Source organism: Rattus norvegicus, chromosome 6 (genome assembly GCF_021556685.1).
Source record: "Rattus norvegicus strain SHRSP/BbbUtx chromosome 6, alternate assembly SHRSP_T2T, whole genome shotgun sequence".
Taxonomy (NCBI): domain Eukaryota; kingdom Metazoa; phylum Chordata; class Mammalia; order Rodentia; family Muridae; genus Rattus; species Rattus norvegicus.
The window spans coordinates 47,265,437-47,292,716 of NC_141539.1; the positions used below are offsets into that span (position 1 = coordinate 47,265,437).

General features: G+C 44.7%; 1 long non-coding RNA gene across 2 annotated transcripts in view; it reads left to right on the top strand.

Annotated features, from left to right (window-relative positions):
* LOC134479120 (uncharacterized) overlaps positions 1-27,280 on the top strand; it is an 86,619-nt gene that overhangs the window by 19,342 nt on the left and 39,997 nt on the right. For both annotated transcript variants that reach the window (XR_015622938.1, XR_015622939.1), the window contains exon 2: positions 11,526-11,587. This is a non-coding gene — a long non-coding RNA (uncharacterized LOC134479120). The remainder of the gene's footprint in view (positions 1-11,525; positions 11,588-27,280) is intronic.

Consider the following 27,280-nt stretch of genomic DNA (forward strand, 5'->3'; position numbering starts at 1 on the left):
ATTGCATTTTCCATAGAGTGGAGGTCATACACAGCAGGTGGTTTGCACATGGCCCTTTTATACTACCATAGCCTGTCATTGTCCTGCATTCAATTACAGACAAACAGTAAACACTTGTTGCACTGTCACGGAAGTGGTTTCTGAGTAAAGAAAGCTGGAGGTGTTCAAAAGTCCAAACTATGGCCTTTGACTCAGAGGCAAGTCCTACTAAGGAAAAGAATAGAATTGGAATAAAGGTTATGTGCTCTGGAAACGTCCCAGGGACAGTAGATGGAGATGCTAGAGAGAGCCACTTCAACAATAATCAGTGGCCATTCAGCCCCCAGAGAGCAAGAAAAGTGAGCAGAATACAGTCTTGAGTCAGACTCTGGCAGCTTGTAGGCTTTAGACACAAAGGAATGCAGCTGCCCATTCTTATGGTTTAGGACAGGTCCCAGGTTGAGGACTTGTTCCTTTGAGGTATTGGGCAGGTATAATACAACATACACTGGTAAATTGTTCTATACTGTTCGTTCTTCTTGAGAGCTAGTTCTGAGACCAAGAGATGGATTTCTTTACCTCAGATTCAAGCAAGATTAAGTGTTCTTGAAAACACTCTCCTGGGTCAGGCTGGCCTCCTGACTGAGATGGGGAGAAAGGAGAACAGCAAGCAGCTAAGGGCCTTAAAAACATCTCGCCCCTGGGAACAGCTAGAAGGTAAACTATGTCTAACCAAGGTTACTGTTGTTGATCCAGTGGTATAAAAATGCCCACAGCAGGAACAAGAATACAACAGAGACCATTCTGCTCTGCCCAAAAGTCTCTCAGTTGGGAACTCCAGCAAGACTATCTCCTCAGACTTCCATAGCCGCCCCCCTGGGCCTGTCTCTCTTCTGCTTGCTGTTTCTTCTCTTACGTTTACTTGCTGTGTGTTTTATAAACCTACTCATTCAAGTAATGTGGCTGTCACGGATTCATTTCTCTGGATATACTGTAGGTTATTTCGAGCTATCTATGCCTCAAGCTGTAGGTGGTTGGTGGCAGCATCCCAGGGAAGAATAACCCTTGGCTTGGGGGGACAGGGTGATCAGGTATGTGCGTCCCGTTCTTTCTTCTAGATACTTGCTCACTCTGTCTCTAAAACCTCTGCCCTCAGGCAAGCTGACTCCAACAGCTAGAACTTGGTCTTGCTTCCAGTGACACGTGTGACCCTGCTTCTACAGGTCATTTCCTCTTTGAAGCCGTATTGCAGCAGAAAGGCATAATTCCCCAAACCTAGAATATAGAAGGGTTAAGTTATTTGCCTGACAAATTATATTTAAATCTAAAATCATAGGTTCAGGATTTGGGCTGGTTATTAGGATTTGTTCTTTGTTTTCAGTTTGATACAACCTAGTGTCCTGTAGAGGGAAGGAGTGCAAATGAGGGAATGCTTCCGTCAGACTGACTTGTGGGTACATCTTGACTGATGGGAGATGGGGAGGGCCCAGCCTATGGTAGCCAGTGTCCTCTCTTTCCGGTAGTCCTAAAGTATATAAAAAGCAAACCGGGAGAACCAGTAAGTGAGCCAGTAATCAGCATTTCTCCAGTCTACTTCTGTTTCCGCTTCAAGATCCCTGCCCTATTCAAATTCCTGCCTTGACTTCCCTCAGTGGTGGTCTATCATCCGGAAGTGTAAACCAAATAAACCTTTCCCTCCCCAGGTTGCTTTTGGTCCAAGCAAGAGCAAGCAAACTAGAACAGGGTTCCTGTGAAAGTGTCAGCTTAGGAAAATCGTATGTAACGCATCTTATATTTTTTTTTAGCAACTTTTTTTATTCAGTAGAAACAGTTTTTTTTTTTCATGAAAGAAATAGGGCTCAAAACACGTGACCGTGGGCTTTGGAGTGTTGGGGCGTCTTCCCCAAAGGGAGACTTGACATAAGGGAGACTTATGTCTCTGTGTCTTGCTGGACACCGTACAAGCTGCTCTGACGTGGGTAGATCCATTCAGCCCGGGTGTGACAGGTTCACCAGCAAGAATGAAAACCCCCCAGGAAGTAGAGAGAAAACTGAGGCCAGTCTGTGACTCTAACTGTTGCGACACAGGAAACTCCAGAAGAAACCTGTGGGAGAGAACAGTCACCCTTTCAACTCTGAAATCGATCTTTTCTTTGCTGGAAGCCAAGAAGGTCTATGAAGAATCTTCCACTCCCTGCAGCCTGCAGCCTGTAGCCATTCTCAGGTCTTCTCATAATTGTTCCTGCTAAAGGTGGTGTCCTGGCTAGTTTTATGTCCACTTGACACAAGCTAGAGTCATCCGGAAAGGAGGGAACCTCAGTTGAGAAGGTGCCTCCATAAGATCCAGCTGTAGGGTATTTTCTTAATTAGTGATTGATGGGGGAGGGCCCAGCCCATTGTGGGTGGTGCCATCCCTGAGCTGGTGGTCTTGGGTTCTGTAAGTAAACAGGCTGAGCAAGCCACAAGGAGCAAGCCAGGAGCAGCATTCCTCCATGGCCTCTGCATCAGCTCCTGCCTCCAGGTTCTTGCCCTGGCTTCTTTCAATGATAGACTACAGTGCAGAAATCTGAGCCAAATAAACCCCTTCCTCCCCATGCTGCTTTTGGTCATGGTGTTTCATTATAGGAAAAATTAACCCTAACTAAGACACCTAAAGAGAGATGCCATTGGCAGATCCTGGAGTAACAGGACTATCCTGAACACAGAACCACAGAGTGAGGTCTGCCATTATTGGAAGACTTTACAAACAGAAACCAGACATCTCAATAGTTGTCACACAGAGTTGTGCTGTTGTGGGCCATATGATGCTGGAAATGGATCAGGGACAAAGAGAATGATGAGAAAAGTTCTTCTGGACCAGACTCCGAATAGATGATGCCAGGTAGGGCCTTAAGCAGTAACTATTAGGTAACGTGTTGTTGGTTGCTAATTAATGTTAGGCTCTTTCTGGAGTAGCATCTTTAATTCTGGAGCAGGACTGTGTGAGTGCATGGCAGGGACTCATGCCCCAACTTCAGAACAACTCTGGGAGTTGGGTGTCTCTGTCCATCATGTAGGTCATGGGCACCAAACTCAGGCTGTCAAGTTTGGTTGCAGGAAACTTCACTCACCAAGTCATCTTGCAGACCTACATTTTTGAGACTTACTGAGTGAGCTAGACCAGCTAGCCCTGACCCTAGAGATCCTTCTGTGTCTATCTCCTTGGTTTACAAGTATACAGAGATGAGTCCCACTTTTTTATGTGGGATCTAAATTCTGTCTTCATGCCTACATGGTAAGCACGTGATCAACATAGCCATTTTTCTAGCCCCTGCAGCAATGTTTTGCTTAAGCACGTAAGTTATATGTAAATACCTGGATTATATATTTTAAGACACCATCATACCATGTAGCTCAGGTTGAGCTCAAACTTGTCATGCTGCTCATGCTGACTGTGAACTAGCAACCATGGTGCCTTAGCCTCCTGATTAGAGATGTGTGCCACCACCAGGACTGTGTAGTCCTTTTTATCCTTATATGTTTCTGTAGCTGGGTTTAGTTTTTCACAAATGATCCTGAGATGCTAACGCAGAGCCTAAAGTGTGAGAACCACTGGAGGACTCTTCAGGCGAAGACCTGTGTAACTGTGACTTTCATCTCTGGTAAAGGTGAAGTCTCTCTGGATGGGCTGTGCTTTGACCATGTGATGGGCCATTCGTGACAGACCTACACTCATATTTCTTGGACTGGTGAGAGCCTGAGTCAGGGCACCAGGTTTGGAGGGTGTGTCAGAGCCCGACACACTTGGTGGAGGCTCCATAGCAATCCCACCTCCAGTTCGTAGTGACTTGAGCAGTTTGCACTCTTGCTTTAGAGATGTGAGGGTTAATAGATACCCAGCAGATCTGCACCCTGCTGGCTTTTCCTTCAGGATACTGTGTTTTACTCACGAGTCTAAACGGAAGTATTTACTTTAAAAGCAAACAGTTTCAGGCAGCTGAGTAAAGGTTGGTGGGTCATTTTACACAATTTCCCTATGGCCTAGATAGGCTCCAAATGAATACTCTTTTGCTACAAGGGAGCCACCAAGAGCTTCCATTCACTCACGTAAAAATGACTGAGGACGGGTTGGGGATTTAGCTCAGTGGTAGAGCGCTTGCCTACCAAGCGCAAGGCCCTGGGTTCAGTCCCCAGCTCCGAAAAATAGAAAAGAAAAAAAAAAAAAAAAAAAGAATGACTGAGGACCAGCAAGATGGCTCAGTGGGTAAATGTACTTGCTGCCAAGCCTGGTGACCCGAGTTTGAGTTTGAGGTTTTTTTTTTTTTTTTTTTTAAAAAAGTCTTAAAAGAATGAACGAGAAGGACATACATCTTCCTTGGGTGTTTTGACTTCTGCTGCGCCTTTCTTTTGTGCACACCCTGTCCCAAACTCACCTAGGCCCCCTAAGTCCACTTCTAGGCCTCAGACTTCTAACTCTTCCTGAGAATGTCTCTTGGAGCCTCCTAGTCAGCACACGGAACTCAAAGTTTAATTTCTCATTCTGACAGATTCGAGACACTATAAGCCTTGAGTTAAAATGACTCCTCTGAGACTCTCCAATCCTCTATAACTGGGCAGCTGTAGCTACGGGCACAAAGCCACTGATTGTTCTCTGACCATGACATAAAGTGACTGATGGATTGTTCATAGTCTCTGTCATTCTTTATGCAAAGGACCTAAAGACATCACAGTACCCTACCAACAGGAAACAACACCACAACACCTCTCTCTCTCTCTCTCTCTCTCTCTCTCTCTCTCCTCTCTGCTAAAAGTCACATCAAGTGCATGGAAACGTTCTGATTTATATAAAAATATTTTATTTTTATCTCTATGTATGTGGGTGTATCTGTGTAAGTATATGCCACGTGTGAGTGGTATCAGCAGAGACTAGAAGAGTACTCAGATCCCGGAGCTGGTGAGTCTCCTGATCTGGGTGCTGGGAACATAACCCAGGTCCTCTGGGAAAGCAGCAAGTGTTCTTAACCACTGAGCCATCTCTTCAGCCCAACTGTGTTGATTCTATGAAGTGAAGGAGCTCACTACCACTTGACCCTGGTACAGAAAGGCTGTTCTTGCAGAGGTGAGATAAGAGTTGAAGTGGCTCATAGATGTCCCAAATGACCAATCATTTCTGCTCAGCAGCACTCTCAAAGCCAGCAATTGTCATACCATCATTTATATTCCCCCATTTAGGGATTAAAACATGTATTTATTTATGTATATGTGTATTTTATTTGCATGTATACCTGCATGACAGAAGAGGAGCCATCATGTGGTTGCTGGGATTTGAACCCAGTACCTCTGGATGAGCAGCCAGTGCCCTTAACCATTGAGCCATCTCTCCAGCCATACAGGTTATTTTTAAGATTTTAATTTTTTTCCTGAGAGACACAGCCAGAATACAGCAAATACATAGGCGAATGCCAGCAGCAAACCACTGAACTGAGAACAGGACCCCCGTTGAAGGAATCAGAGAAAGGACTGGAAAAGCTTGAAGGGGCTTGAGACCCCATATGTACAACAATGCCAAGCAACCAGAGCTTCCAGGGACTAAGCCCCTACCCAAAGACTATACATGGACTGACCCTGGACTCCAACCTCATAGGTAGCAATGAATAGCCTAGTAAGAGCACCAGCTGATATATATATATATATATATATATATATATATATATATATATATATATATATATATATATATATATATACCAGCATTGCCAGGGAGATGGGCTATATATATACTATGTGTATGCCTGCTACCCAAAGAGACCAGAAGAGGGTATTGGTTCCCATGGAACTAGAATTATACATGATTGTGAGATACCATGTGGGTGCTGGGAACTGAACCCAGATCTTGTGAAAATACTAAGTGCTCTTAACCACAGAGTCATGTCTCCAGCCCTATGTGACTCTGGGGGCCATAATTGTGTGTTAAGCCGCTTCAGCATCCTTTGCACTCTCTGTTATTTACTTCACATGTCATCTTACATATGTATGCATGTATGTATGTATGTACGTATGTAAGTATGTATTGGCAGGGGACGTGTATACATGTGAAGGTCAGATGACTTTTGTGTAGTCAGTTCTCTCTTCTACTATGTGGGTTCTAAGAATGAATTGTCAGGGGGCTGGGGATTTAGCTCAGTGGGGCTGGGGATTTAGCTCAGTGGTAGAGCGCTTACCTAGGAAGCGCAAGGCCCTGGGTTCGGTCCCCAGCTCCGAAAAAAAGAATCAAAAAAAAAAAAAAAAAAGAATGAATTGTCAGAATGGTTGTCAGGTTCGGTGGCAACCTCTTTTACCTGCTGTGCCTTCTCCCCTTACACTTTAAAGAGAAACTTCCAATCCATATTGTGTAGGCTACCTATATCCGTTCTTCTTTTAAACATGCACTCATTATTCAAAAGGACCGTTAACGTTATATGTATTTGCCCTGCTGCCATATCACTTAGCCTAGGAAGATACCCAGAAGTACCTGTCCACCCACGTAGGGCAAAGACACTCTAAAGAACAGATTTCATACAAATTTGTCTTGGTGAGCCAGTGAATTTGTTGGGGGTCACCTCACAAGCCCATGCCATGGCATCCCCTACACAATTCCCAAGCACCCCATTACCCTCTTCTGCCTTCCATCAATGACAGATTGTTTCTAGAACCTCAGGAAGGGACCTCTGAGTTTTAAAAGTTTATTGTGACTTTTATGAGCACCATTAGGCTTTCTCCTCCCTCCATGAAAGGGATATTTTAATTCAGTAACAGCTATACATCACATTTAGCTATATTCAGCCTGAAACACAGGCACGCACACAGGATTAGAATAGAAAATGCATCTGCATACTACCAAAAATTGGACATACCTCTGTGGCTAAGCATTGTGAAGGTGGCAGTAACTGAAGTCTGTATAAGACATTTGCATAATAAAAGGAAGGGGGATTTGGTACTGGACAGAGTCTACTTTGTTTCTTTAGAGATAGTTGCCTACGTAGCCCTGGCTCAGAACTAGATATGTAGAGCAGACCAGCCTTACACACACACACACACACATGCACACACACACACACACACACACAGCCAAGAGATACAGAGGAAACTTAATTGTAAAATAATGAATCTGAGAAGGCTTTATATGGTACACCCTTTTAACTTTTAACACTTTTAACACTTGAAAAAACAAAATATATAGAGATACCTAAAAAAAAAAAAGATTACCAGCATTGCCAGGGAGATGGGGTTAGGAAGGGACAGATAGATAGATGGGGCACAAGGGACGCCAACCAAGTGAAACTATTGTGTATAACCCTACCATGAAGAGCACATGACATCATACATAGGTCAATATTTGTTTTTCAACTGTTAGGGTGTCACTCTATTGGGAGTGGTGACGGGTAGAGGAGTCATGGAAACTGCACTTCCTGTTGAATTTTGCTGTGAATCTAGAACTACTCTAAAAATAAAGTGTCTTTCAAGAAATAGATTCTTCCCGTGGGGTGTGGGACAGAGCACCGGTGTCCTGCAAACATGATAGCCTGAGAGTAGACTCTGGGACCAGGCATAGTGGCGCACACTTTTAATCCCAGCTCTCAAGTGGCAGAGGCAGGCAGGTCTCTGTGATTGTGAGTTGAGAGAGGGAGAGGGATGGAGAGCAGGCAGCCTTTGGTCTCTGGTTTTTATCTTCTACCTCCACCTTGTTTGAGGCCATGTCTGTTGCTCTCTGATGCATATGATGGGCTAGTTAGCTGGCTTGGGAGTTTCCATCTCCCATTTCACCACAGAACACCAAGGTTACAGACACACACTACTGAACCCAGCTTTTTTTTTTTTTTTTGGTTGGTTCTGGGGATTCAAACTCAAGTCCTCACATTCACACAGCAAGCACTTTACCTGTTTGTTGAACGTCCCCAGCCCTGCCATGCCTTTTTGTGGCTTCTTAACTCGGGTTTTGTTTTGTCTCATTTTAAATACCAGATAAGCTCCCATTGTGTGGATGTGTTACGGACATTTCAATTGCTTCCAAGTTTGGGAAATCACAGAATGAAGCTGATAAACATTCTCTCAAAGGTTTTTGTGCAGACAAAAGAGTTTGCTTTGCTTGGGTAAATTCCAAGGAGCAATTTGCTGAATGATATGGTGGGAGCCTGGTTAGTTTTGCAAAAAACTTTCAAACTGACTTTCTAAGGGGCTTTACTAGCAAGTGGGAGCATTTGGTGCTTGGCAAGTGTTTAGAATGTGAGTTGTTCTCATGGGTATACAGTGGTGAATGTGAGTTGTTCTCACGGGTATACAGGGGTGCCTCATTATTGTTTTCAGTTAATATTTCCTGAGGTACATGGTGCTGAACATCTTTTTCTTTTTTTTTTTTAATTTTTTTTTTAAAGATTTACTTATTTATTATATTTAAGTACACTGTAGCTGTCCTCAGACACACCAGAAGAGGGCATCAGATCTCATTACAGATGGTTGTGAGCCACCATGTGGTTGCTGGGATTTGAACTCAGGACCTCTGGAAGAGCAGTCAGTGCTCTTAACCACTGAGCCATCTCTCCAGCCCTGAACATCTTTTTCTATGCATATTGTCCATTTGTGTCTATTTTTTGATGAGGCATCTGTCCACATTCTTTTCCTTCTGCTGAACCCGGTCATTAATTCTCTTATTAAGTAGTTCTGACACTCAGAAGGCCGAGGGCTAGAGGAACACCACAAGTTGAATACTTGCTATGGCTGCCATACCACACCCTCTCCATCTGCCTCTAATCTGCTGCTACAAGGTTTCCAACCTGTTGAAACAATGGGTCTCCTAAAGAGCTGAGCTGCAACTGAATTCAAGTCATTTTCTCAGCTCCCAGGACCACTTATCCCATCACACAGAAGCCTCGTTTGCCACTACAGTCATTAAGAGGCATGGCTGTTCTTGAGATCTAGCAATTTGAACTATAGCTCCTAGCTGATAAAACTAAGTCCTCAACAATAATGGAGTCTTGGCTCAATGCTCTACTCAGGTTTGGACTTGGAGGGTATCTGATAGGCTGGCACAGATCAAGTGATCACTTCTGGCCCAATCATCTGTGGCCAGATGATAATGGCATAGGACAATCTAGAAGCTCCTATCAGAATCTGATGATCAGAGTCAGAGGAGAACCTGTCTCCCGAGGAGAGTACTTGTCCCACAGAAGGAACAGAGTTTCTGTCTGACAAAACACTCTTTGCTCTCTATATAACACGGACCTCATTCAGAAGGACACCGAAGAGTTTTGAAGAGGGAAAAGGTCCTGCCCTCCTGCTGATCAAGGACAGGTATAGTAGACAAGGTGCTTGAGGTAGACAATAAACAGAGAGGCTAGAAATGCGGCTCAGACGTAAGAGTGTTTGCACAGCATGCAGAGAGCTTTTGGTTTGAGGTCCAACACGGCATAAAGAAGGGTAGTAGTGTGAGCTTGAAATTCTATAATTCCAGACACGGAGACAGGAGAATCAGAAGTTCTAGGTCATCTTTGAGTACACAGTAAATTTGAGGCCAGCCTGGGCTACAAGAGATCCTGTCTCAAAAACAAACTACAAGGCCGGGTGTGGTGGCTCGAACCTTCAGTCCCAGCATTTGGGAGGCAGAGACGGGTGGATCTCTTTGAGTTCAAGACCAGCCTGGTCTACAGAGTGAGTTTCAGAAAAACCAGGGCTACACAGAGAAACCCAGTCTTGAAAAACCAAACCAATCAAACCAACCAACCAACCAAATAAACAAACAAAGAAAGAAACTAACAAACAACCTCTGAGAATCCTAAACTGCAGTTTGCCCAAGTCCAAGGCTGGGAAAGAGAAAGCAAAAGCAAAGGGAGGAAGTGTTTGGCTGTTGACCTTGACTGAAAACAGACACGTACAAATAAGGGAACGGTGAATGGGAACTAACTGAGGGAGGGGTCCCTCCGGAACCAGCTGCGAGCGCTGTAAATCGCAGTTGTTAGTTGCCCGGCAGAAAACAGGATGCCCAATTAAGTCCAGGTTTCAGGAAACAAAGGGTGTTTAGTGGCCATCTTTGTACTAAAGAGTCATTCATTGTGTGACTGAAATTTAAATATAACTGGGCACACTGTGCTGTGCTCACTTTTGCTAAATCTGGCAATCTTTTTATGGTTTGCTGTTGTTGTTTTAGGACAGGGTCTCTCCAGACTTGCCTCAAATTCAATATGGCCAAGGATGACCTTAAACTTCTGATTATATTGCCTCAATCTTTGAGTGTGTGCCACTGTGCCTGCTTAATGCACAGCTGGGACTGTGGAACCTAGAGCTTTGTGAATGCCAGGCAAGCGCTCTACCAACTGAGATACACCCGGCTCCCTGGCAGTCTTGAACAAGAAACCAGAGAAGGCCCCATAGCTTGAGGCTGTTGGTCTAAGGCAAGCCCCAGCACCTCTGAAATCGAGGCATTGAAAACCTCACACCCAGGAGCTATGCTCATTCCCACTGGGCTCCTTTCCACTTCTGTCCAACGTGACTCCCATTAAAGTGTCAATCGTCAAGTCTTTAGGCCTTCAACTCTGTCCTAGGCATCTTTTGTTATTATGCCAAACTCAGTTGAAGCCACACAATCCAATTAACCAAAAAACCCCTCCTCTTGAGACTAGCTCAGCCATCAAACCGCTGGGCTTACTGACATCATCCACTATCTGTTCTCCCATTGAGTCATGACAGAGGCACAGATCGGAAGCGGCAGTCAAGAATCCCAGATGTGCGAATGTGTTGCCTGCTTTCTGTCCATCATTCTTCCTCTCCCAAGAACGTGTGGGGCTGGGCTTTCAAGAAGACACACACACGGCTCTGGGCTTCCTGGCCAGCTGTGAAGGAGTTCTGTGGGCTTCACAGCCAGGACCCTGAGGGAGCTATTAGGAGCACACTCCAGAGAAGGCTCTCACAGCAATTTTCACTCAACAGAAGAGGCCCCTGGGGAAACACATCCTCTTCATGACACTAGTTCAGACGGCCTGGTCTGGCTCTGTTCATTTCTAGTTTTCACACTTGCTGTGTAGGGAAGATTTTTAAAATGAGATGTAATTTGGGATCCTGCTCTAAAATCTTGTAAAGCACTGGAGGCACAAAGGATCATCTTTCCCTTCTAGAAGTTTCCATCTTGACTACACCACAGAAGGCTCTTCCTTGGGATTACTGCTAAAGAGGGGTAGGCAGCTACCCTACCCTCCCTGCAGGGGTTACCCACAGCCTGTGTACTCTCAGCATATCTTCCGCCATGCTCCTCACAGCATGGCCAAGGTCACCACACTGGTCAGCCATAGCAAACCACCCAGAGCATCCTCCATTAGCACTCTTACCCCAAACCCTGACCCCACCCTGACCCTATTCAAGGGTCTCTGGGACCTTGTGTTTATTTTCCCTTCAGCTTTGTGCCAACGTGGGGTCTATCTAGCTAGATAGTTTGTTCTTTGCTTGTTTGATTTAGCATCCTTTGTAGTGCTGGCCTTCAAAGTTACTATGTAACTGAGGATGTCCTTGAACTCATAATCTCTCTACTCCTTCCTCCCCAGGGCCAGGATTACAGACATGCACTACCATGACCAACTTCCAATGGGCTCAGTTCCTCCAAAAGGTAATGCTGGACCAGACTCTGTCAGTGCCCTGTACCCTCCACCCCATTTTCCATTTTTTTTTACATGTATAATTGTAGATAATTATAGCAGACATTTCTTGGATAGACAACACACAGTGATCAGATCTATCATCTCTATCAGAAAAAAAAATCTCTTTGTGTTAGAAACATTCAAAACCTCTCTACTAGATATTTTAAAGTTTGAAAGCTGGGCATAGTGGCCAGAGGTAGGAGAACTATGAGTTTGAGGCCAGCCTGGACTACTTAGAGAGATCCAGGACATCTAGGGCTACATGTCAAGAACTCTTGTCTCAAAAAAACAAAACAAAGACACTGGAGAGATAACTTAGCTGTTAATGGCATTGGCTGCTCTGCCAGACAACCCAGGTTCAATTCCCAGCACCCACATGGTGTTCATGACTGTAATCCCAGTTCTAGGGGATGCGACATCCTCACATGAACATAAATGCAGGCAAAAAAAAAAAAATCAACGCACATAAAATAAAAATAAATAAATCATTAAAACCACCAAGAACAGTAACAGTAACGAAGAGTTGCTGGGTGGGTACCTCCCATGATACGTAGAACAGATGTTGATCCTTCCAGCCAACTATATTGTGCCTGCAAACCAGCCTTACCCCATCCCTCCCCCAACTGCCCAGCCCCTTACCACCATTCCACTCTCTTGCATCTGCAGTTTACTCTTAACACGTTGTCTCCAATCTGTCTGCTTGCAAAGCCCTTTCCTCCTCATGTGGGGACTGCTCTAAGATTTTAGTCCCAACTGGCAGGGCATTCTGTGGCTCTTGACAGAGGATAGTTATTGATTACAGATTTTTAAAAATTATGCCAATATCAAACCAATAAAGGCTTCCTAATTTTTTTTTTTTTTGATTCTTTTTTTCGGAGCTGGGGACCAAACCCAGGGCCTTGCGCTTCCTAGGCAAGCGCTCTACCACTGAGCTAAATCCCCAACCCCACTAATTTTTTAAAACTAATTTTACACTTATTTACTTATTTTCTGTGTACATGTGCACTCTTGTACCATGGTACAAACGAGGAGGTCAGAGAACAACTTTGAGACTGAGTCACATCTCCCCTTCTATCCCATGGCTTCCAGGAATTAAACCTGGTAGGTCAGCAGGGTCCACAGCAGGTGCCCATATACTCTGAGACACCTTGCCAGCCTTTCTGCCGTGTAGTCATTCGTCCTTCCCTTCAGAGGCAGAAAGGAGCATCCTTGAAGATCTTGACTCTACCTGAGCCACCTCAACATGTCTATGTGTGCACGTAGGGTCACATAACATTTGCTGCTCCACACTGGTCTTTTGCACTTAGGAACACATCTTCCAAAACTTCTCAGGTAGTGGAGACAGATCTTCCCTCCTTCCTTCCTTCCTTCCCTTCTTTCTATATTAGTCAGGGTTCTCTAGAGTCACATAATGTATGGAATGTCTTTCTATATTGAGGGAATTTATTATGACTATAATCTATAGTCCAACTTGTGGGATGATGTCACAGGTGAGGCAGGTACAAGATAGAAGGAGGCCTGTCATTGGACAAGAAGGAAGGATGGGCGGGAGAAAAGTTTGAAGGAAGAGGAAGAGACAGGAGGGAGAGGGAGAGAAGCTGTGGCAGGACAATATGGCAGGTGACATTAAGATTCCACTCTGTGTATTTACAGGTTGTTATTAATGTTCTTAGGGGATGGATGGTACTGGGGTTTGTATGTTTAGGTGGGCAATTATATTTTATCAATTGGGTCAAAGGTTATTGTGTTGTGTGTTCTTTTATGTGATGGTTTGAGTATAGGAAAGTGTGTGGCATCTGGAGACGCTGGGCTGCTGAGGAATTAGGATGTGTATGCCTGGCATGGAAACCTGCCTTGGGAACTAGATAGAGAGATTGCTGACGGCTCAGAGAGAGGCCTTCAGCAGTGTGATATGGGATGGAGCAAAGCAGGTGAGAGGCTTTGCTGACTGAGAATTAAGATATCCAGCAGATATCTTGGGGCACTGAGGTGCCAGACCTAGTGGGGATAAAAGACAACCATACTTTTTTATTTTTTATATTTTTACAACAACGCCAACTCTCCAACAATGGTCAGCTGTGAATTGGAAGTCCAAGAATCTAGTGGTTGCTCAGCCCCACAAGGCTAGTTGTTCCAGCTGCTCTTCTGTAGACGTAGATTCCAACAGATGTGCTGGCATGTAAGTGAAAGCTGTGTAGAGGGGTGAATCTCCCTTCTTCCAGTGTCCTTATGTAGGTCTCCAGCAGAAGGTGTGGCCCAGATTAAAGATGTGTACCACCACGCCTGGATCTGGGTCTTGTTTTGTCCCAGGCTGACCTTGAACTCAGAGATCTCCTTGCCTTAGTCTCCTGGGAAAAAAGGTGTATACCACCATGTTTGGGCCTAAGCTTTTCATAGCCACTATGCCTCAAGATCTCCATGCCTAGATCCAGCTCAGAAAGTTGTGTCTTGGGGCTGGAGAGATGGCTCAGCAGTTAAGAGCACTGACTGCTCTTCCCCAGGTCCTGAGTTCAAAAATCCCAGAAACCACATGGTGGCTCACAACCATCTGTAATGGGATCTGATACCCTCTTCTGGTGTGTCTGAAGACAGTTATAGTTTACTTATACATAAAATAAATAAATATTTAAAAAAAAGAAACTTGTGTCTTCCAGCCTCACGATCTGGATCACAGGTGATCGCTTCAATTCTAGATTACAGTTCATTCAGATATAGTCAAGTTGACTACCCGGAATAGCCATCACACTTTCTTTCTATTTTGGTTTTCCGAGGCAGAGTTTCTTTGCGTAGCCCTAACTATCCTGGAACTCTCTCTCTCTCTCGCTCAGGCTGACCATAAACTCGGGGATCTGCCTGCTTCTGCCTCCTGAGTGCTGGGATTAAAGGCGTGCACTGGCACACCCACTTTCACTTCAGTTTTTCTGTTCCTTATATAAGTCATAATGGTGTGTAAAGATAATGCACCCATGAAGAGTAAAATTATTTTTTATTCCTTTCTTGAGCAATGCTGTGTGGGCATTCTTTTTTTGTGCCCTTAATTGTTGTTGTGCAGAAATAGTTACAAGACAAATTTCTAGAAATGGACTTGATAGGATGTAGAAAAAGTGTTTGGGATTTGTCAAAAGCTCTTTAAAATGGTATCAACAGCTGGGCAAGACTGTCCATGCCTTTATTCCCGGCACATGCTGGTTTGGGTGAGAATAACCCCATGTGCTGATATATTTGAATACTTGGTCCCAGTTGGTAGAACTGTTTGGGAAGAATTAGGAGGTGTGGCCTTGTTAGAAGAGGTTTGTCACTAGGGTGGGCTGTGAAGTTTCAGAAGCCCACACCACTTCCAGTTAGCTCTCTCTGTCTGTCTGCCTCTGCCTTTCTCACTGTTTGTGGCAATTTTGTCGTACATATTTTCATATGCTTGTGGATCAGACGTAAACCTTTCAGCTGTTCTGATAGTGCCTGTCTGTTTGCTACCATGCTCTGCACCATGATGCTTATGAAATCTACTACCTGTGGAACCGTGAGCCCCAAATTAAATGCTTTTGTTTATAAGTTGTTTTGGTCATGGTGCTTTATCATATCAACTGGAAAGTAGCTAAGCACGAAGACAGAGGCAGGCGGATCTCTGTGAGTTTAAGGTCAGCAGTTTGATCTACATAGAGGTCCTGCCAGGACTATGCATCGAGGCTGTCTTGGAGGTTGAGGGAGGGGAGGAAAAGGTGGCAATGAACAAACTGCCCACAGTGTCTGAGTCTTTTTCAGAAACTCCGGCCTAGCTGGTATAGTTACCGTTATCATTTCACCAGCCTGGAAAATGTAACTTTATGCTAGGACTGTAAGAAATGTGAATGACCCTCTGTTTTAGAAACACTTGGGCTGGGAGGCTGGGCTTGTTTTTCAGTTGGTATACTGCTTGCCTAACACACACAGAACCTAGCACCACATAAACCGGATTATGGTGGTGCACATCTGGGACCCAAGAACTTGGGTCACAAGTTTAAGGATATTTTCAGCTACACAGTGAGTTGGAGGCCAGACTTGGGGAATATGAGACCCTGCCAAGAAAGGAGGGGAGGAAAGAAGAAAGAATGAATGGAGGGGGGGCTGGGGATTTAGCTCAGTGGTAGAGCGCTTACCTAGGAAGCGCAAGGCCCTGGGTTCGGTCCCCAGCTCCGAAAAAAAGAACCATAAAAAAAAAAAAAAAAGAATGAATGGAAGGAAAGAAGGAAGAAAGCAAGAAACAAAGCTATAAACAAATGCACAACATTGATCTGCACTGTTTCAGAATTCCTATTTCTCGTATTTTTTTAATGCACAACAATATTGCCCTCACACCTGACTGGAAAGCAGAGCTTGTCCTTTAGGTGCAGACAGTTAGGAGAAACTTGGCCCAGAGGGTGGGTTCTCCTCAATCCCTTTATTTTGCTTTAAATATCTGGTTATTGCGTGAAACTGAAAGACCCCCAGAGTGGGGAGACCCTCACTCAAGTCTCGGGATGACGCAACCCCCCAAGAACTCACACAAAACCGTCCTTGTTGTAATCACATGAGGTTTATCGATAGCAACCAGTGCACTGGGGTCGAGACTCTTATCCCACGCAGGGGCAGTGGAGTTCGACCCCGAGAGGCTGGGAGAAGAGGTATTTAAAGGGAGAAACCACAACCCGAGGGGGCAGGGATGGCGTCATTGGAAAGTGTGTAGAATAACAGTGAAAAATCACAAGGAAGAACTCTCTGTCCCCCAAGATTGTTTCCTAGGAGAAGCTGTCTCCTACCTCTCAGATTGTTTAACTTCATGGTCCGCTAGTTCCTAGGAGAAGTTGTTTTCTGTTTCTCAAGATTGTTCTCTAAGATTTATGGTCAGTTAGTTTCTGGGAGAAAGCTGTTGAGCTGGCCAATGTAGTTATCCATTCTATAGCCCTAGGAGAGGCTTCTTGGAACATACAATTTTGGGGCCTAACCTGTTTTGTTTTGTTTTGTTTTTTCTGCTCTAAACTTTGTGTCTAGGGGGACAACTTTAAAACTTTTATCTTTCAAAACAGTTGTATGAATATATCATGGTGACAAATGATTCAAGCACAGACATTTATAGTGAAAACGTGGAGATCCACAGAGGAAATGACTGAGAGTATCCTATATACTCCCTGCCTGCCCTCCCTGTCACACACCATAATGCCCATGTAATCTTGTCACACATCCTATTTTTCATAACTATTTTTGCTTATTTCCTTTGCCTTGGAAAAAGTTCTACATGAAAACTAGCAGCTCCCTTTCCTTGTTCTAAAGGTTATGGTGTATCATAATGCAGATTTTAAGGTGGTTTTACATCGTAGCCCATGAACCTCTACAGCAGTGATTCTCAACCTGTGGGCCGCAACCCCTTGTGGGGTCACAGATCAGATATCCTGCCTATCAGATATTTACATTACAATTCTTTTTTTTTTTTCTTTCGGAACTGGGGACTGAACCCAGGGCCTTGCGCTTGCTAGGCAAGTGCTCTACCACTGAGCTAAATCCCCAACCCCTACATTACAATTCTTAATACTAGCAAAATTACAGTTATTAAGTAGCAAGAAAAATAATTGTATGGTTGGGGGTCACCACACCATGAGGAACTGTATTAAAGCAGCATTAAGAAGGTTCTATAGTCCCTTCAGAGAGCCCTCAAGACCAAGACCCTGTGTTGACCTTCACCCTAGTGGCACAGAAGCCCAGTGAGCAACGTCCTGGTGCCTCAGTACTGCTGTTGTGGTCACTGGGCATTGTGAGAATACAAAATAAAAAAGAGAAATAAATTCACTTAACAATCTCCTCAATGTAGAGGTTACTATGGTGTGAAATCACAGCTCTGAAGCACCTGCTTCTTAATATTCTACCCGGAGTCTGAGCAGGGATCAAAGGTTCTCGTCTCGCACCCTGCAAAATGCCATACTTGTCTGAAAAACAGTGCTCCTGCCGGGGACTATAAGCTGACCTTCTTGTCTCTCTCATTTTTGCTTGGAAAGGACGTGTTGACATAGATATGACGGTCCTCTTGACTTTGAGTGCTGACAAACGTTTCCATAAAAATCAACTGAGTGAATGAGTCAGTCACTTTAAGAAAACAACGGACAGTATTGGCTGCCAGACCCAGTTCTAGTTTTCAATGAGAAAATAAGAATTTGAACAAACTTGTTTTAAGTCCCTTTGCCAACTACAGCGTCTTCATCTCTCAGCACTCAAGGATGGATTTGCCGTGGGTCGAGATTAACGAGCACGGTGCTTAGCACAGATATTTAATTTCCAAATATGTATTTACCGTATGTGTGTGTGCCATCTCACTGGTTCCTGATACTTACATTATATGATGAAATGTGTCAGTGTTTAAAAAGCTCTGTGTAATTTAGCAAACTAATGTTTTCCAAACACTGAGTGCATTATGTTACAAATTCGCACACAGATAAAAGATTCATTCAAAGAACAAAAGGGAAAGCGGAGTTTTATATAACAGAGTGTTAAAAATGTTAAATTTCTTTCGATTTGAATTCAGATTACACGCTGCAACCTGTAATTAAGGAACCACCACTTACCGATGTTTTATGTAGCATCAAAGAACATCCACAATTATCTGGAAAAGGTTATTGAGAGTCTCCTCTCTTTGAACTGCATATCTCTGGAGGGCAGTTATTCATTAAACCGTGCCATCAGACCAGCAGTGGCTTAGTGGGCTAAATGCAGACACAGGTCTGAGAGCTCCTCTCTTCTCATGAAATTATTTTGTTTTGAGGTATACAAAAATATATAAAATATATAGTTTATATTTGCAGTGGTTAGTTTTACTAAGTTCATTAAGTACATTTAGTTTTTATTATTTTTACTTTATGTGTAGGAGTGCTTTGCCTGCATGTAGACATGTCTGGTGTTCATGGAAGGGCATCAGATGCCCTGGAACTGGAGTTACAGCCAATTGTGAGCTACCATGTGGGTGCCAGGAACTGAACCTGGGTCCTTGGCAAGAGCCAATGCTCTTAACTGACAGTCCTTCCAGGCCCCTCGAAATTATTTTTGCTTGGAGATAGACAATTATCTTTCAGATACATCTGGCTTATGTTAACTTGCATAACAACTTGGGTTGTTATTATTAAGCTTACGTTAATATATAAACACTTTTGTTTCGTGTGCGTGTGTGAGCATGTGTGTGCTAGCACACATGTGGAAGTCAGAAGACAACCAGTCTCTCTCCTTCCATCTTGCGGGTCCTGGAGATGGGACTTAGGTCGCTAATCTGGCTGCCGGTGCTTTATCTGCTGAGTGATTTCACCAGCCCTAAATATATATTTTACCACATTCATCAGTGTTCATTTTTAAAAACCTAAGTATTGATAACTATAAGCCAAATAATTAAAAGCTTATTAAGAATTTCAATACTTTTGTGTTTTTTAAAACCTTTTTTATTTTGTTTTGTTTATTGTTTGTTTGGCTATTTATTTATTTATTATTTATTTATGTATTTATTTATTTTTGAGCCAGGGTTTCTTTGTGCAGCCCTGGCTATCCTGGAACTTGCTCTGTAGACCAGGCTGACCTCAAACTAAGATCTGCCTGCCTCTGCCTTGAGTGCTAGGATCAAAGGCCTGTGCTACCACTACCTGACTGAGGATATCAATATTTCTTCAGAATATAAGGATGTGCTGAGATCAGGTCTGGAAGGTGCTATAGGCAATGAGCTCCTAGATCCGGAATGAAATTCCCATGGGTGACTCTATCTTGGCCTAAACAGCAGCTCACGAGTCATTCCAGGACCAAGGATGTTTAGGACCTCAGTTCTTATCAAAGTGTAAGAGCTATTGAGAGGCTTGGTCTGGTAAAAAGTAGGTAGGTTATGAAGACCTTAAGGGCTTTCGCTAGCTTTGCACCCATCGCCTCAGGTCAAGATTAGACCAACTTCCTGCCTCGAGTCTAGGCTAGGCCAAGTTCCATTCTCCACCCCACAGTTCTTGGGAGGAACAGGGACATTCTTGAAAATCCGTAGAATTTACTGACTGATAGTCACCTGACCCTCTTGTTCCAGATAGAGCTTGAAGGCATGTCATATAAGTTTAAACTGTAAACTTGCTGATATAACCTGTACCTCTAAAAGTATAAAAACTTTGTTATAGCCATTAGGGGTTGCCTTCCAGTCACTTGCCATGAGGGACTGATTGAAGGTCGACCCCAACACGCTGGAAAATAAACCTCTTGTGTTTGCATCGAACTCCATTCTCATGTCTCATTTGGGTCTCCTGGTAGTTAAGACTCACTTTGAGCCTCACAGATGCATTCAACTTATTCTTGTGCCTGTCTCTGGTAGATCTCTCTCTCTCTCTCTCTCTCTCTCTCTCTCTCTCTCTCTCTCTCTCTCTTTCTCTTTCTCTCTCTCTCAATAAGTAAGTAAAATGTAACTTGAAAATTTTTTTTTTTTTTTGGTTCTTTTTTTTTCGGAGCTGGGGACCGAACCCAGGGCCTTGCGCTTCCTAGGTAAGCGCTCTACCGCTGAGCTAAATCCCCAACCCCGAAAATTTTAAATTATGAATTCTGTCTTACAGTTTCATTGCTGTGAAGAGACACCATGACTACAGCAACTCTGATAAAGACAAACATTTAATTGGAGTTGGCTTATAGTTCAGAGGTTAATCCATTGTGTCATGGTTAGAAACCTGGCAGCGTGCAGGCAGAGAAGGAGCTGTGAGTTCAACTTCTGGATCTGCAGGCAGCAGGAAGAGAACTGAGACATACTTCCTCCAACAAAGCCACACCTACTTCAGCAAGGCCATGCCTTCTAATTGCACCACGTCCTGTGAGTCTATGGAAGCCATTTTCTTTCAAGCCAGAACAATTGCTGAGGTGGGATGTTCCTCAGTTGATAGAATGTTTGCCTAGCATGTACAGAGACCTGGAACTGATCCCAGGAACTGCACAAGCTAGGTGTGGTGGTACGTGCCTGCAATTCTAGCATATGAGTGATTGAGGCAGGCAAACCAAAAGTGCAAGGTTATCCTTAACTACATAGTGAGTTTGATGCTGTTCCAGGATATGTAAGTCCATTGTGAGTTTGATGCAATATGTAAGTCCACGTCTCAAAAAAAATTAAATTACTACATTTTTATGTTTGGATGCAGTCACTCGACTTGCTATAATCTGAGCTTCATCTGTCAAAACCCTCCCTGGTGATGGCTCATTGTATGGCCTCAAAAAACAAGCAAGGCCTTGAGACTTGAGTTTTCTTCTTTGCACTCTTTGAAGCCCTCAGCCCTCACACTAAGGCCCCTCCTTTGTGGACCCAAGCATCACATTTGGAAAACATGTCCAGGGATCACTTCTCTCCATTTCTTGTTTTCTTTTTCCTTTTATTTAAGGCACTGTTGTTTCTGAAAGCCCCAAGAACATGACTTTTAAGTTCTCATTGGTCTGCACCCTGCTACAAAAACATGTAGAATGGTGGGTGGCCAAGAAGATGATTTCACTACAGTTTGCCTTACTGTTGCTAGGAGTGGATCATCCTCAGAACCCTGCCCCAGGAAGAGTAGGTGCCATGCAAACTGGTTCTGCTGGAAGAGAGGACAGAGGGACTGGTTCCTGTTAGATTCTTATAGAGGTTTAGAGACCTACTTCTAGAAATATCTGAAGTTAGGAGGAGTTGAAGTCACCCTGTTATCTCCTTAGAATCTCTCCAAAAAGCTTACCATTCTGATTTGAAAAAATGAGTATCACAAAAATAGATCAGATGGTTCAAGGTTGCCAAGGCAGAAGGTGGTAAGGCAAGGTGGAAATCCAGGGCTATTTTCTTCATACTTTAAAATTAGTCTGCCTGTTTGCTTATCTTGAAGTGGGATCTTTCTATATAACCTGGTTGCCCTGGTCTGCACTATGTAGCCCAGGCTATCCTTGAACTCATAGCTAGCTAACTGCTTTAGCCTCCTGAGTACTGGGTTCACATGTACAAAAACATGCATGACTTCTTATCTTTTTTAAAAAAATATTTATTTATTTACTATATATACAGTGTTCTGTATGCATGTATGTATGCCTGTGGGTCAGAAGAGGGCACCATATCTCATTTACAGATGATTGTGAGCCACGTGGTTGCTGGGATTTGAGCTCAGGACCTCTGGAAGAGCAGTCAGTGCTCTTAACCACTGAGCCATCTCTTTAGTCCACTTCTTATCCTTTTTAAATTAAAAAATATTTTAATCTTCCATTAAATATGCTTCAAGAGAGCAGCAGCTGGGCAGTAAGTAGTGGCTACAGCGTTCTTTTAGACTAACCTTTTACTGACATATAGTATTTATATTTTCTGGTGGTCATGGCATTGCAACTCCATATGTGCACTCATCATAAGACAATCCAATCAGGGTATGTCTTAATTAGGGTTTCACTGCTGTGAAGAGACCATGACCAAAGCAACTCTTATAAGGACAACGTTTAATTAGGGCTGGCTTACAGGTTCAGAGGTTCAGTCCATTATCATCAAGGCAGGAGCATAGCAGCATCCAGGCAAACATGGTTTAGGAAGAACTGAGAGTTCTACATCTTCATCTAAAGGCTGCTAGCAGAATACTGACTTCTAGGCAGCTAGGATGAAGGACTTAAAGCCCACACTCACAGTGGCACACCCACTCCAACAGGGCCATACCTTCTAATAGTGCCACTCCCTGGGTCGAATATATACAAACCATCACAGTGTGTCTTGGGTTTCATTGCTGTGAACAGACACCATGACCAAGGCAACTCTTATAAAGGTAAACATTTAATTGGGGCTGGCTTATAGTTCAGAGGTTCAGTCCATTATCCCGGCAGGAAGCATGACAGTGTGCAGGCAGACATGGTGCTGGGGGAGCTAAGAATACTACATCTTCATCCACAAGGCAGCTGAAGGGAACTAACTTCGGCAGACAGCCAGGAGACTTGTCCATACTGGGCGGAGCCTGAGGAGACCTCTAAGTCCACCCTTCCAGTGACAGATTTCCTCCAACAAGGCACACCTACTCCAACAAGGCCACATCTCCTAATAGTGCCACTCCCCATGGGCCAAGCATTCAAATACAGGAGTCTATGGGGGCCAAACCCACTCAAACCACCACACAGGGTAATCAGCATTTCATCTCATGAAATGTTGATGCTGGATTAGAGCCTTCTAACTCTTCCCCTCCGGTGATTCTCAAATGTGTAATTAAATATCATTAGCAGGCCCAGGGCTTCCTAAGGCCTGTAGCTATGTCTTTCATGTTCAACCCCGGCTTCTGTAGGGAAAGATGTGATCAAGGGCCTCAGGGAATAGTAGGAATTTCATTTTTATCTCTAATTTACAGGAAATGAGCCTTCTCTTAGCTTCTGCTTACCCATTTGTATAACGCAGGGATTAGACACTGAAATGTCCAAGGTTTTGTCCAACTCTAGCATTTGTTGATTTAGTGTATCCAAAGGAGGCCTGAGCCCCAGAACAAGCGAGAGAGGGGTAGGGAATGACAAGATGGGAGTGAGGAAATAAGGGAAGGGAAAAGAAAGGAGGAGGGAGGAAGAGAAGGGAAAAGGGGAAAGAGGAAAGGAAGGGTGAAGGGGAGGGGAGGAGAGGGAAGAGAAGGGAGCAGCCCTAGTGTTTGCCCAGCACAGAGGCCAGGAGGCATCTGAAGGCTTTGGTTCCACCTATTTCTGGCTCATGAGTTCATCCTCAGGTCTATGCCAATCCCCTGTGGTTTTTTCATCTTTCCACGCCAGTCAACATGACAAAATGACTAAAAATACAGTGCACCCCACAGTCCGGCCACCCGGCCAACACCCTCCCTTGAATTGACTCATTTTCAGACTTAGGTGTGAGGTGGAAGAGGGCCAGGGGCAGGCTCTATGTATTTGGAAGTTTTGACTCCCAGGCATTCCGTGAGGCTGAAGTCTGAGCCTCAATCTCCTCTTACTGTGAGGACTGTATGAATAAGTGTAGACGAGAAGCTGACCACAGACTGAGGGCCAGGTCTATATCAGTTCCTACTTCCCTGGCCCTTTCCTTCACTTGGGTCTTTCTGGAAGTTTCTGTCACCAAGAAAGCTTATCCCTGTGCTGAAGGCCACCCTCATCAGTTTTGGTTGTCAGCCTGACACCGGACTAGAGTCATCCAGTAGGAGAAGCCTCCAGTGAGGAATTGCCTTGATCAGATCATCCTGCGGTCATGTCTGTGGGAGACTGTCTGGACTGTTAATTGATGTAGGAGGCCAGGCCCACTGTGGGCAGCACTGCGCTCTGCCTGGGCAGCCCTGGGCTGTGAAAGAAGGCCAGCTGAGCATGAGCCAGTGCGTGGGCCAGCACACACCATACATACATGGCTTACACTTTTTCTGTTTCTGCTCTGACTTCCTTCAATGCTGGACAGTGACTTGGAAGATGAAATCCTCCCCTAAGTGGTCAGTGAGCACTTGGCCTTTAGCAACAACACGGGGAGATTTGTCCCCAAAGCCCCATCATGCCCTCGGCATCTTCGTTTTGAGCCTTGCGACTAGCGCAGCCTCAGATATTTCTTCAGATGTCTCAAGGTCCTCCCGAGAGGGGTCAGACTCTATCAGGCATCCTTCTGGGCAGGCGTCCAGTCCTCTTTCCCATGTCTCTCCTGGTTTCATCTATGGCCCTCTAAGGGCTTCTTCCAGGTAGGAAGAAGCCTGACTGCATCACCTGACTCCATGAAGTAGGTTGAGCCTTTTTAAGTTTTTTTAAAGAACTACCTTTTCTTGAAAGGCAGCTGTTGCTGTGAGCTTCTGGGGTTTTTATAGGTCTGGGCACATTCTTGCTTTAACCTCACCCTTAGCAGGGGGGAAGTTTGCTTACCACTGCTCCCACTTAGAAGATCTAGTTCTTCCGTATCCCAGCTCTGATAAGGCTCCTCTGAAGATACCCCTCACAGTAGCCCTTGACGCTTTAGAAGCGTGACCTATGTCCCCTATCTGGGAACTTGGAGAATGTTTGTCCGAATGTTCTGAAATGTCCCAGAGTCCTGAGGCCTGGTGTGGGTCTGAGTGCTCTAATGAGAAGAGAATACGTGATTCCATGCCTCTGTCTCCTCTCAGTGGGCGATAGGTCTTGGCATCCACCATTCACAAATGTGCTTAATCCTGTCCTCTGTGGTAAGGAAGGATGCCCTGAACTGTGCCTGCAAATGTCAACCCAAGGAGCCATTTTTTTACCTTTCTGATGCTAATATGTCTGAGCAAGAGCTGGCTTGTGACAAGTGGAGGGGATACAAGGAGCCTTCCACCTCTCCAGCTATGTTGAATGAACATATTTTCTTATTTTCATTGTGTGAGGGCAGAGAGGAAGAGAGAGGGGGATTGGGGCAAGGAGAGAGGAGAGAAAGAAAGGTGGAGGTCAGAGGGCAACTTTTGGGGGTCACTTCTCTCTACCGTATTGAGACAGTGTCAACAGTGTCTCTGGCTGTTTCTGTAAACTTCACGCTATCCAGATGCCTCTGTCTCCCCTCTCATTGTAGGAGCCCTGGGATAACATATGATGCCAGGATGAGCCACCTTTTACTGACTGGGGACTGACTCAGGTCACCAGGCTTTCATGGCGAGGACCCAATCACGGAGCCATATTATCAACAACCTGGTCTTCTCTCTGTTTCAGCAACCCTGTGACTCTGGTTCCAAAGGTCCCTGACGTAGGCTGAGTATCCTCTATCTGAAATGCTTGCGGTCAGAGGTGTTTGGGATTTTTATCCCAGGTCTTGGGATATTTTCATAGGCACAATGAGATACCATGGGAGGGGGTTGCAGTTTGTTTATGTTTCGTGTGTATGTCGTATGCATGGTTGCAAGGCTGGAGGACAGAGTCGAGAGAGAGAATCTGAGAGGAAGACAATCTGATGGAGTAGGTCATTGTCGTGGGTCCCAGAGACACTCTGGGAGACGAAGGCCACGTGGAGTTCACTGCCCCATCCTGGAATAGCCCAGGAGCGTGATGACAGTGGCACGGGAGAACAGAAGAGGGACCTGAGAAACCCCTGGCTGCCTGGTGTGCTACTTCTGAGCATGGGATTGGACAGAGAACCCCACACTAAAAATAGAATGAGCCCCTCTCAAGGCTGAGGACAACACAGGCTGAAGGCAGCTCACAGATGTGACAGCGTAAGTTCCCTGAAGTAATAGAGAACATCTGGGAAAAAGGAGAGGAGTCCCCAAGTGACAGAGGCACGAAGTTGCCAGGACTTGAGAACCCATGAGAAAATATCTACTCCAAATCTCCATCTTTGAGAAGAGATCTGGACACGGGGAGGAAGGAGCTTGTCCCAGGACTTCCAGTTAAGAAAAACAGTTATGCTCTTTTTTGGGTTGGGGATTTAGCTCAGTGGTAGAGCGCTTGCCTAGGAAGCACAAGGCCCTGGGTTCGGTCCCCAGCTCCGGGAAGAAAAAAAGAAAAAAGAGAGAGAGAGTAGTTATGCTCTTTTTTTCTTTTTAAGTAACTAAGAGGTCTGGAGACATAGCTCAGTAGTTCAGAGCACTGGCTGCTCTTCTAGAGAGCAGGGTTCAATCCCCAGTATACACAACCATCTCTAGCTCCAGTTTCAGAGGATCCAGTGCCGCCTTCTGACTCCTCTGAGCACCAGCCATGCATGTGGGGCACAGACATACATGTAGGCAAAACATTTATACTCATAAAAATTTTTTTAAAAATTCAATTACAGGGCTATTTGTGGTAGTGCATACCTTTATCCCAGAACTCGACACAAACTAGAGTTGTCTGGAAGGAGTAAATTGGAGAAAGAAATGTCTCTGTAAGATTTACAAAAGGGCATTTTTAAAATTAGTGAATGACGGGGGAGGGTCCAGCCCTATTGTGGGTACCATACCTGGGCTGGGCGGTCTGGGGTTCCATTAAAATACAAGCTGAGCAAGTCAGTAAGCAGCACTCCTCTGTGGCCTCTGCATCAGCTCCTGCCTCCAGGTCCCTGCCCTGCTTGAGTTCCTGTCCTGACTTCCTTTGATGATGAACTGTGTAAGCCGAATAAGCCCTTTCCTTCCCAATATGCTTTGCTCATGGTGTTTCGTCACAGCAATAGTAACCCTAACCAGGACAGAAGCTGGTGTGAGGATAGTAGGCTATTGCCATGACAGGCCTCACCATGCTGTTTCGGGGAAGGATTGTGGAAGGACTTTGGAATTTTGGATGAGAAAAACCTTTGAGTGTTCAAGGCTTGGTGAGCTACTCTGTGGGAGCTTGGTAAGAATCTTGAGAGAGATACAGATGGCAGAGGCCTGGCTTATGACGATCCAGAGGGAAGTTTGAGGGTCTATTGGGGCCATTTGCTATGTTGAGTTAGTCTGTGGTTCCGGTTAGCTATGGATGAGAGATGAGCTGTGATTGACAAGATACCAGAGCCACTCAAGTGGAACCTTTGTTTCACTGGGACAGTTGATGCTGATTAACTGGTGCTGAGAAATTAGAGGTGATTAAGGAGAGCATCACAGAGGTGAAATCTTCTAGGGAGTGTTTCCTCAGAGTCAGCGCACATGAGCTGTGCTCCAGAGGGGGTCAAGGTTGTGCTTTGTGCTGGTAGTCTCCCATCTCAGGGTAGGAGCCCAGATGTGTAAGGTTGTGTAAGGGTGACCCAGATGTTACAGGTTTCGAAAGTGTGAAGGGGTCATGGAGAGCATCTGAGGCTTGGCACT